The sequence below is a fragment of the Dromaius novaehollandiae genome, chromosome Z, assembly GCF_036370855.1.
Source record: "Dromaius novaehollandiae isolate bDroNov1 chromosome Z, bDroNov1.hap1, whole genome shotgun sequence".
Taxonomy (NCBI): Eukaryota; Metazoa; Chordata; class Aves; order Casuariiformes; family Dromaiidae; genus Dromaius; species Dromaius novaehollandiae.
In genome coordinates, this window is record NC_088132.1 from 58,999,756 (window position 1) to 59,017,231 (window position 17,476).

A 17,476-nucleotide genomic window follows, 5' to 3' on the forward strand; every position below is an offset into this window, starting at 1 on the left:
ATGGCTGGTTGAGGATTTGGTTGCTTTTTTAAAAGTCAATCTAATCAAATCATTCAAGCAAAAAGAAAACCTCAAAAGTCAAGTATGTGAGGAAATGGTAACTGTAAAAATGGATAAGCTAACTCTGTCTTTAAAAACTAGTTTTGCTCATTTTTTAAAAAACAATCATCTTTTTAAAGCACCAAATGTAAATGTACTAACTAAAAATAAAAGCAGACAGAATCACAGAAAGCTGTCTGTAATTTTGTGAAGCCAGTACCTTATATTTTTAAAACTAGCATTTACCATAGATAATTAATCTAATAGACCACACTTCATGGCCTATGGCCCACGCTTTATCCCACTTATTCAGCAAACACTGGAAACGACAGAAGATTATATGACTACAAATGTCAGCGTGACTGGTCTCCGAGTTATCTAAAAAGTACACTGTGAGCAGTATTTATTAAGTCACAAGAAGGGATTTAGTTATGAGGCTATGGAAAGGCAGTGGAAATAGCTCATCTGTTCCTCCTGTTTAACAAACGATCTGCACCACCATGTTCCCATTTTTAAAACAGAGGTCATATTTGCTTATTTTGTTCAATGTAATTCATTGCCTGTCATCGTCACATCGAAAGAAAGGAGACTCTTCTAGTAGTTGTATCATCACTAGTATCCACAAGATACAACTCCCCAGTATTACCCCACCTTTTTAAGATAATAGTGCCTTTAGATGTGCCTGCTTTGCAAATAGGAATTGCATAGCTGTGTCTGGTGAATGCTCAGTGAAACGGAACATCCACTCATTTGGTTACTGCAAGGTACAGAGCTTCTTACATATCTTCGGTTGTAAATAACTGTATGTATATACCTTCATACAATCAAAACGCATACATCCCAGTTAACAGAACGGGTACAGTGTGATCTCTGGCTTCATGACCTGCACATGTGTCTCCTGTCACATGGTCACACACTTTCCCATCACGGTGTGGACAACTACCCAGTCACACCATGTGCAGGGCCACCAAGCCGCAGGAAGGAGGGAGGGAGGGAGGGAGGGAGCAGGACACAGTTTGCAATTCATGTGACTCTCTGCCCTCTCTCTGCTTATGACTGAAGGGCCTCAAGCAGGTGAAGAGACAGAATGACAGGCACAAAAAAATTATTAGAGAAAACAGAAAGAAAATCATAGAAGAGGAAAAATCATGCAAAACAAGCCATTTAAATGCATTTCTTTTGTGGAAGTTCCCATGAAATGGAAGAATTTCCTAGAGGTAGAAAGTGAAAGGATTCACAACAGACCTACATCTAAGTAATACAGAACCTGCAGGGCCACTGCAAATTAAGGTCATTATCCGATGAATATTTCCATCACAACTACTAACACAAGTTCAAGAACTAGGAGCCACTAATTAAGCTGAAGTTCATTAAAAAAACAAACTGTTCTTACAAACTGGGTGTAGGGAACAGAAAGTCTGGTCAATCTACGTCAATGCAAGACTGCTCATTGCAGCATTATTTTGTGGACAAAGTATCCTATCTAACTCAAAAGATCTGACTAATGTAATTTCTGATATTTTATAGGAAACACTTCCAGAGAAAAAAAATTCAATGCATGAGTTACGCTGTCACACAGCCTATATTTTCTTCATTTCATCCCATTATCACTTTGCTTCTTTGACCTCATTTCATCACTGTTTAACAAAGCCAATAAGACTACTTTTGTTTTCCTCACAAATCATCCCACCAGTCCTTTGATCCTTTTGATACCTTCTTCTTAACTCCTTTGATTCTGTCAACATCTTTTCATAACAGGTACCTCAGACTGACTGCAATTCAAACAAATGTAAATGTATTCCAGAGAGGCATGTTATAAAACAGGGAAGAAATGCCTCATTTTTTTTCTTGATCCGTAGATTATTTTTGCAGACTAAACTGGAATCGATCTTTTTGCATTACTACCTCAAACTCAAATCTGATGTATGCTCACATTTCTTTAAACACTAACAGTTTTTAGGTGTTTCAGACTTATTTGCTTCTTAGTTTAAACTGCATAGTTACATAGTATTAACTAACATTTTTCCAGCTAAAAGCGATACAGTATTTTCACATTTGTGTTTTTTTATTTGGGAGGCTCAACCTCTCTTAAGAAAATTTACTTCTGATGCTGAATGAGGGCTGAAACTATGATCTCTCTCTCTCTGCTGGCATTTTCTTAATGGATTCCTGTTCTGGGAAATATATTGCTTCTGCGCCAGAGTCAACTGTGAGTTCTAGAAGTAGTTTACAAAATCATGTTAATTATAGCAAATGATACTTTTTGCACATGCCTTATCAAATAAAATTAAGAATGTATCTGCATATATAAGACTAGAAATACATCTCAAAAGTTAATTATGTAATGAGTAATCATATTCATTATTACGATTATATTAAATATCATAAAACAGTATACACTTAACTACTTGCATTTGTAATATTTTTCATATTAAATATGTAAATAGTTAAGTTTTAAACACATGCACTAGCTATCCTGTACTGGAACAAACAAATGCTTTGGCAGTGCATATTCTAATGGAGCTGAGTAAGAACACTAGTACACAGACAAATAACACTAGTACACAGACAAATAAGTGAAAGGGAGCCAAAATGACTTCCCTCTAAAGACAGAAACTCATTTAACCATATGAAAAAACCATAATCATTAGGGAAACTAATTTATCTTCTGTTTCTGAAAGGATATAATAAATAACAGATACAACTACAGTGTGGGCCTCATCCAGGAAATCTGTGCAGTCTCTTGGACCACACACTCCCTCTAGAAAGTCACACGTAGTAACGATGAAGCAGCTAATCCACCCAGAGCAATGCTCCGCTCACTTACATATGGCTAGAAAAATAGAGATATTCAGCAAATGGTTACCTGCACCTCAGGAACTACCACCATTTCCAGACTGAATTCTGTCTATCTCAATGGCATTTGAGGATGCAAGAATGGCTAGCAGCCTCTGCACAGACTTACTTCCCCAAATAATTCCAGTGCAACAGCAAGAACAGATTCATCTTTAAAAAAAGTCTTCTGTTGACTGCTTCACTTATTTTTTAACTGTAACATACTAAAGCCTTCAGAATGGCAAGCATCTCTGAGCCACAGGCGATGACCACAGAGGTGGGCGTTGATCGACGTGTCCCAACCTAGAAGTTACTAAACACCATACACAAATATCCAAACCCCTGTGAAAAAGGAAAACAAGTATTTCATGATCATGTTAAATTAGAGGAGAAGGAATACGAAATTTTTCACTCAATAGTTGCTTCTCCTCTAAGTGGCTGACAGCTAAGGGATATTATTGCAATAAAACTGCCCTTTTTAAAAACCATACATACACTATCTTCAAAACAAAATAGGAATCATTCAAAAAATTGGCTCTCAGCAGGGTCCTGATCCCAACCACGGGGGATGGACCAGATACTGAATCATTTATTCCACTGTGAGAGAATGCAAACTTCTCAGGAAAAAAAACAAACAAAAAACCCTCCAAAACCCCCAAAACCCAGCTTTTGCAGCATAGACAGGTTTAGCCTAACTATAACCATATACAGTAATTTTCTCCTTTAAATCTTTATTAGTCACATGAAGACAAAAAAAGAAAAAAGCCAACAACCCTAATATAAAGTATGCATGAAAAAAATTAAGATTCGCCAGGCTTAAAACATGGACCAGCCTCTACCCACTAAAGACAAGGCTGAAGAGCAATTTTCATTGCTCTCTTGGTTCATAAACAAAGATTATTATTACATTACTCAACCACTAATACAGTAACAGCATACACACATTAAAACAAAAGAAACATTTAATGTGAACTGGTTAAATCCAGAGTTATGAGAATACACAACTCATCTGGTATCAAATAATTCACGGCTGTATGAAAAACCAAAATGTTAGTCTACAGCAAAGATGTCCTTACGAAGTTGCCCGTTGTGAACAGCAGACAGAAGCAGTAGATAGGCATACTTATTATTTTTAAAGAAGACACTAATTTCACTGTAAGACCAGCAAATAAACTAATTCTATAGTTTGGTAATGAAATAAACACAGATTAGGAGTTATGATATTTGTTTCACACAAGTGAAATAGAGATGTCTATGGCTATCCAAACATGAGAGAGTCTATGTCCTGAAAAATGAAACTTACAGAAAAACACTGAGAAAGGAAAGGAGAAGTCTGTGGCTTTTGCAAAGGATTTAGGAGTCCAAATGTGAAGCCCTTGCATTCAGCCTTGCACAGTCACTCAGAATGTCCATCCCTTCTACTCTTTATGAGGGCAAGGCCCTACACGCAGGATTGTTCTAGACAACGTTTGTGAGTATGAAGTCAGTACTTATTTGCTGTTATTTAATGTGATATTTTTAACTATTTTTATTACCTATGGTTACTCTAAAAAAAAATAAACACTTGACTCTACCTTACCTGTTTCCTCTCTGAATAGGGAGATACATAATGGAGTTTTGAGCTTCTGAGGCTTTGAAAGAAACAGTGGGAAAATAATTTTAAAAATAAAACAGTGGTTTCTAAAAAAGAAACTGGAAATAAACTTTATATATATATATATTTTTAAGATCTTGAGTGAGGAGGGGCATACAGTGTTCAAGTCAGCTCACAGAAAATAATCAGAATTTTTTTTCCCCTAGATCACAAACTGGTTCACCATTCTACACAACAGGACTGTAATTGCCTATTCTTCACTTATCAGACCAACATCTTCCTGAAATTGGTCATAATGTCTGAGGATTTTAGAGATAATGTGGAATATATTATGTATGTTTGCAAAGATGGCTACACTATTCCCATCAGCTGATTAATGACGTCTCAGCCCAACAGACAGACACAGATCTGGTGCACTGCATTTTAATTAACCAGTGCATATAAATAACCTTTCACATTGTCAGATGCAGAAAAACACAAGTGGGTAATGAGACCACTGATTTTGATGTTCAGACCTTCTGGCAGAGGAAAGCAGACTGGAAAGGGACACACTGATTTTCCAAATTACCTGGTTTATTTAAGGCATATCTTAATTCTTCATCCTCACTACAAAAAATAAAAAACATATTGTACTCAATAAAATACATTCTATTTAGTTGTAAGAGCAAATGTGAATGGAAAGTGAAGCAATAAACATCAGCTCAATGCCTGCAAATGTAGACTATCTCTTGGCAGAGAACACAGATAAAGATTCAGAATGAAGAACTTTAAATATTTCTTCTGCATTTGAATGAGTTGCTGACATCTTAGGAACCATATAATGTAGAATGAAGAACAAAATAGTGAGCAACAGCTTTGAAGATGTGCCTTAGTATTACTGATTATGATGATGATGATTATTGCAAGAGGAAAGGATAGTAGTCAAGACTTCTTTGGAGTATCTTCTAATCAATAGTCCCCCTTCTATAATCTAACATCCAAAAAGACTGTTTAACAGCTTTTTCCTAAAGAATGTGGTCTGGTTACAGAAAGGTTTAGTAGAAGGATCATTATCACAGATACTAGACCTGAGGTCAATGATCAATCACTTGATTGATTGATAGATAAAGGGCCATTTTTCTTTTTTTCCCCTATCTTTTTCAGCATAACTCTGACTAGCAAAGGGGTAAATGGAAAAAACATAAAAGGGACTTCTTTTGGACTGTGTTCTTAAATCATATCTACAGCATGAGCCCCTCAGCTGTATTCCCTGAGTCTCTGGCAAAGAACCTTGCATTATTCATCAGCTAACAGGTAGATGGGTAGGTATTTAAACAGTAGCTTAATTCTACCTGGCATGTTTCTCAGAAGTATAGTCAGTCAATGACCCGTATCATTTGGCTAAACTTTCCTCTGTCCATACAGAAGTGTTTCTGTCCAACAGAAGAGCTGGACCACTTTCCTTTCTAAACAGAAAACTTGATCTTCTTTTGTCAATTCAGAAATACACAGCTGTGATGCTGTTGACTATGACTAATTGTGTTTGGCAGGGCTTTAACAAAACTTCAGAGAACAGAACTGTATTTACTATGTGCAAATACATTACCAGTTCAAATATTTACAGGTATCAAATGATGACATTTGAACATAAGACTGCTTCTGGAGTTTATTAAAGTTTATTCTTAAGGTAGTAAAAAACAACTCTGCTGTAGTAATATCAATTAACATTCACTCAATCTGCAGAGATCAAAGTAGCTACTATATATACATTCCAACAATAACAAAACAGCACTCACTGTTATTTACAACAAACTTCAATAGTCTCATCTCACCTCACCCAAATGCTACCTTTCAGACCTCCGTATAGTCCTGCCTTCCCAACCTCCAAAGCCACATACTTCAGTATAGCTCACTTCAGTGTAAACTGTATGTGGTTTCAGTATGATCAATCTACTTCAGAGGCAGATGTAGAAACATACTACAAAGACTCTGGAAGGGAACTTCATAATACATGCATGATACATTTCTTTTTAATGCTCTCCCCAGTGCATCAGCACCAGATAATCTGGGAATTCAACCACTGTTACCATAGAAGGTGCACACAATGAGTCAGTATTTGCTACCAAAAAAGCTCCATGGTAGTACAATGACTGCACAGACACTCCATCTCCAGGTGGAGTTACTTTTCCCTATGCCTCAGATTACACAGAAATGGAGGATAAAATTGTTTATTTAGTATTTCAAGAGTAAAAGAAACATGTAGGTGGTAAGTCATGAAGAAGCCTGCAGATACAGGCTAGAGTAAAAAGCATTGTTAATTTAACCTCCATAGCCATTTTGGAAAATCCAGCAAAAGCGTGTTAAATATATCAATACATGACAGAAAAGTAAAGAATGCATGTGCAACACGCAGCTCTTTGTTCATTAATGCCAGATTACCATCTGGTACCTCACCATCTGGTATGATCACCAAGCAATACAAATTTACCCCAGAGCAGGTGTGGATACAATCCCATTTATGTCAAGTTTGCCAGAGCACAGGACATTGCATTCATGCAAACTTTACACCAGTTGAAGGAAGACAAACAATACTTAGTCTGGCATTGTCAGAGCTGTACAGACAAGCAATATCTGACATAGCAGAAAACCTACTAGTACAAAATTAACTTATTAAAATTTGAGCTGACAAGGTGTGTTTATGCTAGATCTTTGCATCGTGGGATTACGCATTTTGATCTGCTTGTGAGTACCCTAAAGATGTACTGTTGAATCAATACTCTAAATTAATCTAGTAAATTAGTGTCTGTAGAATAATTAGCAACACAGCACCCTCCTCCTTCTACACTTCTCTGTCCCAGAGATCTGAGAGCTTTCTGCCTTTTTTCTAACTCTGCAGGGAATATTGCATATTTTGTGTTCATGTCACCAGATAAAATGCATCTATAATAGAAGGGGGAAGGGCAGAGAGAGGAGAAACTTCCATATTAAATAAAATTTCACACAAGGCATGGAGAAAATAAATCAGCAAAACCCAGTTAGGATTACAGGCATAGCTGTTTAGATTCCCTAAACGAGACAATGTGTATTATCTCATCTGGCAGTTTAGCATGACTGAAATGAAACATAATTTGTAGCTGACGCCAACTGGCAGGACACAGACAAATGTTCATGGTAATTTTTTTTTTAATGTACTTCTGTCTTAAATTATAAAGAAAATCAATAGGGAGCTTTTGGCCTATAAAGTGCAAGATCTGCAGATGCTACCCTGAACTGCTAACTCACAGAAAAGTGTGTCTTGAGCTTTTATGATTTAAAAAGACAAATTAAAAATTATAAAAACAGCCATGTCAGGTCAAATCTTCTGCCCAGTACCCCTGTCTCCAAGAGCAGCCAAAAGCGGATGTCTGGGGAAGAGGATAAGAATAGTGTAAGCATTTAGTCATACTTTCCCCAAATACTCTCCAGCCTCCAACAATCTGCAGCTCAGGGACTTTCAAAGCCAGAGGTCATGCTTATGTATTTAATAATCCTCTATGGACTTTTTCTTCCATTCATTCTGTCCAGTCTCCCTTTGAATCAGTGTAAATTTTTAGTATCCGCAACATCCTGTGTAGTTCCACAACTTACTGATACGTGTGTGAAGACCCTCATCTTTTTGTTGTTCTGAATTTGATGCCTGCTAGTTTCATTGACATGCACATTAGCTCTTGTACTGGGAGAGACAATGAAGGACTGATCCCTATCAGCCTAGTCATGCCATTCATGATTTTATAAAACTATCATCACATCCCCAGTTGTTTCTTTTCCTCATCGACTTAACTCTCTTTGTATGAAAAGTGTTACCCTTCTCCGACCGTCCTTGCACCACTTCTCCAGATCTCTTCTGATTTTACTAGATCCTTTTTGAGATGGTGGTTCAGAACTGCACACAACACTCAAGATGTGGGTGGGTTCAAATGGATTCACCATGGATTCAAATTGTAGAGTTGTATTGTATTCTTTAAAAGAAAAAAATCACAAAAACCCATATTCCTACCATTTGGCTTGCTTTCTTGACTGTGACATATTCATGGAACTATTTATTATAAAGCTAAGATTTTATATCCAAGTGATAAGTCAGGCCAGAACTCACCACTTTACATGAAAAGGTAGGTCTGTTCTCCCATTCCCCCAATACCTCACCATTTTTTCTATTGACACTGAGTTGCATATACTGTTTTATTGCCAGGTTACTTGATCTTGTAAGGTATTTCTACAGATTCACGTGTTTATTACCTAAATAACACTGCAGCATTAGCAAACTCTGAAATAGATCCATATGCTTCTCCACTGGTAACTTCCTTCATTGTGACAACAGACCGTTTACTTCTACTCTCTATTTTTTAGTTTCTAGTCCATGCAAGAAGCCTCACTTTTCCCTCATAACAGCTTACTTTCCTTAAGAGCCTTCTTGAAATCTAAGAAGCCCAAAAATCAACTTGATATCTGTTACCTGTGTGCTTCTAGGTTCATGAGACATGACTGACCCTTGATAAACTCATGTTATCTCTTTCCCAGTACCTCATATTTTATATATATTTCCATTAAGTCTACTTTTAGGTATATTTGCATATTACAGACATCTGGCATTCTGGTCTGTAGCTCTCTAAGTGTCCCCTGAAATCCTTTCAGAACTGCCACACCATCTGCCAATTTCAGTCTGCCATTAACCAAGTGTTTTAAAGAAGGTCTCACCACATTTAGCAGTTAGTTCATTTCTGAGTTTCTTTACAACTCCTGGGTGAATACCATCCAAATCTGGCAATTCGTTATTGTTCATTTTTGTCAGTTCTTCCGCATCTCCTGCCAGCATTTCAATTTGAGACAGATCCTCTAATGAGTCTCCCATAAAAAAAGAACTCCAGTGGAGAAACCTCCATCAATTTCTTCCACAGTGAACACAAAAGCAGAAAAAAAAGCTTAGTCTTTTTACTACAGCCTTACCTTCTTTGAATGTTCCTTCTAATCTCTGATAACCTGGTGGCCCTACAGGCTCGCTGGTAGACTTCCTGGTCCTTGAGGTGTCTAAAGAAGAATTTATTATTAATTTTTATTCTTTTCTCAGGTTAGTCCTCAAATTCTTTTTTAACCTACCTTCCTGTGTTTGTAATGCCTATTTAATTTGCCCAAGCGTGTCCTTTCTATTTTCCTCTGTCAGATAGAACTTGCACTTTTTGAACTACAGTTATTATCCCTGAAACTGCATTTTTCAATGAGCATCAATTACACAATGGCCTCGTATTAATATTACTGAAGTAGACAAGGATGGAGGTAAATATTTTTTCATGAAAAAAAAAACAACCTTACCTCCATCACTTGTAAATTAACTGAAAAACCTGAGAAGAAATGAGGTTTCCCTCCAAGCATTAACATCTGCATGAACTGCTTTCTCCAGTCTGCAGGATCATTGGGAGTCACAGCAATTTTTTCTTTTCTTAGATACTTCAATACCCAGGGCTAAATTAAATCACTTGTACTCCAAGGAAAACATTTTGGCCAAAAATTTTCCTGTCTGTTTTTCTCTCTTACTTGCATCATTACAAGTAGAAAAAGAAGAGTTTTAGATAAAAATTCTTCCCTTTTTCTAAGGCAAGGTTTTTATCTGAAAAATATTTGTTTCAGTAGTTTCAGGAAGGACCTGTATGATGGAATAAAGTCAGCTATTACGTTAGCAGGCTCTCTCTCATTAAGAGATGAGAATTCAAAATGACAAACTGAAGGAACAATGTGAAAAGACAGTGTCATCTTCAGTAAGAACATGTGAAAGTTGCTACAGTTAGGCAGGAATAAAAAAAGCAATGTGTTAAAACATTTGTGCTTGGAAAAAGATGTAGTGGGTCACTGTTCAAACATGAAAAGGAGTCACAGAGTGGCAAAAAGATGAACAACATACCAGTAGATATAATACCTTTCTATCCAACACCCATTCTACCCTATGCTATTCAACTCCATTAATATCTCATGCGGAGTGGAGTCTTAATTCAAACAGAAAACTTCAAAACAGATATGAAGTAATGGAAGACAACTCAAAGAAAAACAAGAACAACAGGCGTACAGAGAACAGCACCTATGAAGTCAGACAAAGAATTCAGCTTAAAGAAAAAACAGGGTATGACAAGCAAGAAGAAATATAAAACATGTTGTAAGAAGAAAAACGGTTTTCTCTGTCCAAGATAGATGCAGAATGAGTAGCTATGGTGCTAAGCAGAAATGAGAAAGGTATGAATTGGACAACCGGAAAAGAAAACTTTCTCATTGGAAGATGATATAAGGAAGACTGCTGAGTTTCTTAAGAACAACACAGACATGACAGATAGAGGTGATCCTAATCTGAGGCAGGGGAATGGACTAGATGACTCCATGAGTCCTCTTCCCATCCTATCTTTTTATGATCTTGTCCCCAGAACCTGAGGCAGAATCTCCTTTGTCCACTGATTCAACAGGAAAGAGTTACACGGCTGCCTTGGAAAACTGAGGTTACAAGCAGTCTGCTCACACAAGAAGTGCTCATCAAGACCCTCTCCCTGTCCGTATCTGAAAAGCTTGTAGGATAAAAGAAAGGCTAGGAGTGGCCAAGAGCTAGATGAATTGTGCTGAAAGCGTGGACTCCTCCTCTTTGATCTTTTCCAGGCCTTCTTCAAACATGGCTTAGAAGCAGATGTGTCCTCTGCACGCATAGTACACTGGATACGTACATATGACCTGATGCATCCTGAAAGTGGCAGACTGCACATCCACTGTGCAATTCATGCAACAGAAAAGCTACCTAAATGCTGTTGATATGGGCAGTTTGAGCACTAATGGGTTAGAGCGTTCCAAAGGCTTTCTTTCAGACTGCACTCTCTTTTAAACTTTCACTGTTCCGCTTCAACATTCTTGCACTAAGCACAGTCAAGAAAGACTGGCTATTTCAGTACTCCAAATTTGGCTGCGATGAAAGGCAAGCTCTAATTCATGCTGTCAGGGCTGTCATGGAATGTGCTTTGGGTCACACAGATATAAAGATTGGTTGAAGGTAATTACACTGATTTTATGCAGTCATGATCATGACTAATGACTGAATAAACATGTATGCACAACACAAATCTCATAGATATTCTGCAAACTGGCAGCTTGTGCTAAATTATCTAGCACCTCGACAGAGCAATCAGCTGGGCAGTCTGTGGAAAATCTTGCACTCTAGCTGTCTGTCATGTACTAGAAGCACAAAGAAAACCTAAAACAGAGAAAAGTTATACCTTTGTCAACTCTTGAAAGGTAAACCACACGAGACCATCACCGTACTGAAAAAAATCGATGCAGAAGTACTACTGAAATATTAAAAAAGAGAAAGAGAGAGAAAAAGAGAGAGGAGACATAATGTTGCATAAACTTTCTATTGAGCATAAAACTATAATTTAATTATCATGCTGAATTTGGCCCACCACTTACTGTTGAAATTGTAAATTAAAACAATTTTTAATATAGAAACAAATCCACAAATATGGCAATTTAAAATTCAAATATATGCAACTAATCTCAACATGTAAAAGCCACACAAGAATACATTACCTTATTTAGAATAGAACTTGCATTTGAAATTCCCTTTTCAACAGGTCAGTTTTCCATCAGAATTTTCCTGTGAACTTTGAATTATTCAGATTTGGCCGTGCAGAAGGATAGTCAGATCCTATCAGGGGCCTGTTCTGTTCTAAAAAAGAGTAATAACTGCTATCATCATGATAACTATGTACATTTACTGTCTTGTTTACTTCATGAAATAAAAGACTGAGAGGGCTATAGTACTTGCATAAGGTGCCCTCCAGTGATAATATTACAGGCAGAATTCAATACATACTATTCATAAATATTAAATATTTATATGCAAAATGAAGAAAGATTATTTATTTCTTTGCAGACAAAGAACTACCTTCTGAAATTCTGTACAAACCTTACTCTATTATACTCCAGACAGGTAACAAATTTTATTCTCATCTGCACCATCTTATATTCTACGTGTGCTTTACTGCAGGAACAGTGATACACACATATAGCACTGCATATACGCCAGTTATTTTATGTTTCAGGAAGAAACCTCCATATATGAAACTGTATGTTTTGCTACAGGTTTTCCTCCCCACAATTACTGTTTGCACCGCATGTGCTAAGAGACAAAAACAAGAGTATGTAACCATTAAAATGAAGATTCTCTCAAATGCATTTGCCAGCACATAAAAACAGTGCATTAGCACCACCATGCACTTTACTAAAGGGGTTAGTTTTTGAGAAATGAAAGTTCAATGCAAACTCTGAAAAACCTGTTTTCTGTGATCCTAGACGTAAACCTTGCAAACAGCAATTCACTGACCTATGTAAACTGATTTGGCTTTCAGATAATTTTCTGAATACTACTACAAAATCCATAAACACAGATGGCACCAGCTGGCACTCTATCTGCAATCTCAAATGAAGATCAAATGTGGAGACTGAATTTATCCCACCACATCACAAGTGATCCTTCCCAAACAGGTTTAAGGGATTATAACTCAAAGCTGAAGGGAGAAAGTCATGTCACAGCTACCCAAAGCCTCATCTACCTAGAGAAGTTCCATGGCTTGAATGAAGCTGGCTTAAAATTTGTATGACTTTTAGTAAACCAGTGCAATGTTCAGTTCACACCAGGTCCAAGTTATAATTGTGAACACTGAGCTCAAACAGTGGTTTTTTCAGGCACCTTAGCAGAAGAACCTAGGAAACACTTGGGATCAAAAAGAATCCTGCAGGACAGAAAGTCCAACGAACTGCAGTCCAACTTAAAATAATTATCAATTGTAGTGTTAAAGTGAATACCTCCTAAATTATTTTATCTACAAAAATATTGTTAGTTATTGGAACACAGCATCAGCATTAACATAGTTAAGAGTGAATTATCATAAATGATGCATGAGAACATATACATAAAAAATGTGTCAGGTGTTAGCCAAATGAATGCCAAATGAATGAACTCTAATGCTAATTCCAAAACAAGGCATTTTCACTGATAAAATTATAGCTACCACGTATGAAACATGAATTGAACAATACCTCCAGTCCTTAAGACAGCAAGACAGTATTAAGAAAAAATAGTTTGAGATGGGACATTGACAGCATTGACATAGAAAGCTGTACAGCCGCTTCAGCAACATTGAATCATTAAGCCTTCCTTAGCACCAGAAGCAGTAAAAATGTGAAAATGAAAATAACACCTTGAAAATCAGCTTAAAGTAAAGTTTCCTTGTGTGTCTTGCAGTTTTCTGGCTTTATTTATTACTTTTGGTCATTTTACCCGGTTGCAACACAACATAATGCTTCCTCCAAAACAAGTTTTTTTTCCTCTTTGTACAATATTTCATTTTCATAATTTATCATTTAGTTTCCATGCTTTCATCATTGGCCCTCAACCCTCAAACCCCTTCTTCCCCAATCAAGAACACTTAAACCAACATGAATTAGAAGTGGAATTCAAGCAACAAATGTCACAACAGCTCTCTGCTCACGCAGCCACGCCAAAACCTTCTGGACTCCCTTCAAGAGTTCACATCTATCTTCACTATGGAGCTACTCGACTTCACAAGTCGAGTAAGATAACATGATTATCAGGACAAGAAGACAAGGAAAATGAGAAAAGTCTTTAATAACAGACTGTAAATGATTTTTTGTTTGTTTTGGGGTGGGGTTTTTTTAGATTTACTGAAACTAGATTCTGTTGTGTCAACAGCACAACAAACCCTAAATATCTTTTACTGTGATTTGATACTCACTCACTAAAAACCAATTGTTTGGTATATTCTTTGAATTCAGAGTTTCAGTTATATTTGGGACCCATTCAATGTTCAATGCAAACTCTGAAAAACCTGTTTTCTGTGATCCTAGACATAAACGACGATGAAAATATCTTCTAGGAAAATACTTCCAGGAAAATTGATTATTCTATTCTTTGATTAACAGGTGTTAAAATAATGATCCATGGTTTATATCTGACTTCCTACAGTCCAAACATAGTGAGAAACAATTAAAGAATAAAGATCTCAGATCAGCAGTAAAACATTTTTAAATGCATTAACTACTTTTAATTACAACACATCATGAAAATGATTGAAATTATTTGCCTTACCTAAAGGGCTGTTTGTTTAAAAACAAAGTGATAGAGCTATTATTTACACAGTTTTTAGAGTATATGACCATAACGCTCTGGCAATGTAATATAACAAGTAATAGAAGACTGCTTTTTCTCTTTGTTTTTCTAAGACCCTATGTTCAGTTTAATTCCAGTTCCTCTGTATGTAGTATGACAATTTTGGAATAACACATCGTATTAATTCCACATTTCCAGGAAAGATTTTGGGCCCCATCACCTGGGAGAATCCTGTCAATTTTTGTGAAAACTTGAAAACCAGAAGGTAGAAACAAGCAAAACAAAAGTCTTTGGCATCATTTTAACAGACTTGTCAGCTGTAATCACATCTGCAATTGTCTCTACATCAAAGAAAGGGCTCTGAGAGCCAGTAACACCTTCTAGCAGCTCATCACCTCTGCCCCTGTTCCCAAGGAAGTTCAAAATGCTGACACCCTGAATGATTTATCCCCTAGGCTGAAAGCAGAGAAATAGGAATTGTTGTGGGGGAAGGGAAGAACTGAAAACAGAGAGGAAAGAGGCAAATGAAAAATCACAGAGAGCCCTCTTCATGGAGATAGGAATGGGAACATAAAACAGCTTATCTCATTGCCAAAAACCATTAGCAGTTCAAAAGTTGGTCTTTGCTCTTCTCCCCACAGGCTGCGTGGCGAGACTGCTCAGCCAACAGGAGAAGCCGTGTGCGTGCATACCTGCGCGTGTGTGCACACGCGTGTGCAGCAAGTGAGGAAAATGCGAGGGATAGAGGAGTAGTCACCCTCACCCCCTTCTGTCTTAGCTTCACTAAACAGGTCTAGGATGAAGGCATAGTGAGGGGAAAGCCTAGTCACTTTACTAGCTGTTCCTATGTGTGGAGACTTCTTCCCTTTCCTCCTGCCCTGTAACGAGTTGGCTTTAAAATGCTGAGGAGGAAGTTCCTAGAAACTGGCTGTTGCCTACAGTAAACAGCTAGAAATGTAGTAGGTGCTAGGAATGGAGATGGGCAAAGGAGGGAAGAAGTCAACTGCTCCACCAGAGCTACCATCCGTCCTCGTACAGCGCAGTCCCTGCTCACGTCCACTGCTTCTCATTTATTCTGTAGTCATCCAATTGACGGTGAATGTGTCTAACAGTAAAAACTGTTGGAAGTATAAAGTTTGATGAATAATTGGGTATGCTTCATATCACTCATAAAAATAATGAATCCTCCTTCCAACGCAATGATTATTTAGATAAGAATGTCTACATTGCTGAAGTATGCAAAATAAAATACTGGGTTTCTTGATGGATGCCAAGTATAAGATCACCTCTGATCCAAATAAGGGTCTACTGACCCAATAGTACATTGCATTTAATATATCATTATTCTACTGCATTACAGAACAGTACAAGCAATTTTCACAATTACAAGCCAGAACATAAAAAAGGATCACAGCAATTACTGGCTTCTTTTCAGCCTTTGCCCTCAGTGTTCCTGGTGCAAACTTACCAGCACAATACAATGAAGACTGACTTGGATGATGTGGAGGACTTACGTTGATTAAACAGGAAAAAAGGAATATCGCATTCTTATACAGAAATGTCATGTCCAGCCCTAGTAATTTTTTATTCTTAAAAACAAACAACTGTGACTTGTTGGATATGCAGGTACATCATCACCCAAGCATCTCCCAGAATGCTTAATAAAAACAGATGATTAACTAAAAAAGATTAAGTGGGCAATCTTCTAAGTACTGATTAAACCTAACTCATGACCCGGACAGAGAAGACTTGTGAAGAAAGCAGCGATGTGATTAAAGTTGTAGTGGTTGCAACTAACATGTAATAAAAATCAAGAAATGGTGCCATAAACTGTGTTTGAGTTTAAATCCTCTTATTACTAACTGCCATAGCAGAACAGACTGATGATCTATCAATGGATGGAAGAGAAGAAAATACTCAAGAAAAAGCCACAGATTAATTAAGATTACATTTTATAGCATGTTTTTTTCTGAAGACTAAATGGGAATATTGATTTATTTAATGTTATGGATACTTGCTAATAAACCATTCTTTGTGCACTGTATATATTAAGGCCTCAATGAGTCACAGCTCCATAAGAGGATTTCTGCGACCAGGCCTCACTGTGAGCAACGGGGCCCAAGCAGGTGTATGCTTGCATAGCTGGAACCAACTGGAGGACTGGGACTGAGCTGACATTTTCATTGAGGTATCCTTAATAGCGCCTAGGAATGTTTTCTTAAGAAAGCTCAAACTGTTAATTAATATAAATAATATTTTCTTCCAGATGAGATCAGCTAGAGCTTTTTGTTGTTTCAGTTATTCCTAATAATAAATCTCTCATCAGGATCTGCGCATTCACAGTGTCTAGTATGCTTACTTCTGGCTCAGGGTAAACCTACTGAAATGGAGCAATCCATCCACGCTGACGCCAGTTATTGGCAGTATTTACACGTGTCAGAACACAACATTATTAGCCTGTGTTGTTTTATTTGATATTGCTCCAATGCACTCACAACTTTTAAATTATGGAGCCAAATTTCTGCCATCTTAAAAAGAATAATGGCATTAACATCACTAAGTTCCTTCCGAATGACATCTAAAACAACAAATACACCTTTATTGATACTTGTGCCATTCACTTCTTTCCCTTTCCTGAAGAATCCTATAACCTAAAACCAAACAACAAACAACCCCCAAAAAGCAAAGCCCAGAGAGACACGGGAAGGGAAAAATACACCGGAGGCAGCAGGTAAAGTGCAAAATGCCGCGGCGAGCTTTGAATCGCTTTCCCTCGAGCCCCGCGCCGAGGCTCCACGCGAGCGCCCGCGGGGCAGCCCAGCGCCCCGCAGCCGCCG

At 37.4% G+C, this 17,476-nt stretch overlaps 1 protein-coding gene across 4 annotated transcripts in view; it reads right to left on the reverse strand.

Annotated features, from left to right (window-relative positions):
• Positions 1 to 17,476, reverse strand: part of LOC112987069 (LHFPL tetraspan subfamily member 2 protein) — a 134,608-nt gene that overhangs the window by 116,124 nt on the left and 1,008 nt on the right. Inside the window, exons 2-3 of one of the 4 annotated variants that reach the window (XM_064501732.1) lie at positions 12,038 to 12,171; positions 9,431 to 9,511 (exon numbers count right to left, since the gene is read on the reverse strand). The exons of 2 other annotated variants lie outside the window; for them this stretch is intronic. The gene's annotated coding sequence lies outside the window, so the exon portion shown is untranslated. Of the gene's footprint in view, positions 1 to 9,430; positions 9,512 to 12,037; positions 12,177 to 17,476 lie in introns of all 4 variants that reach the window. One more of the 4 variants, XM_064501731.1, reaches the window with a different exon arrangement.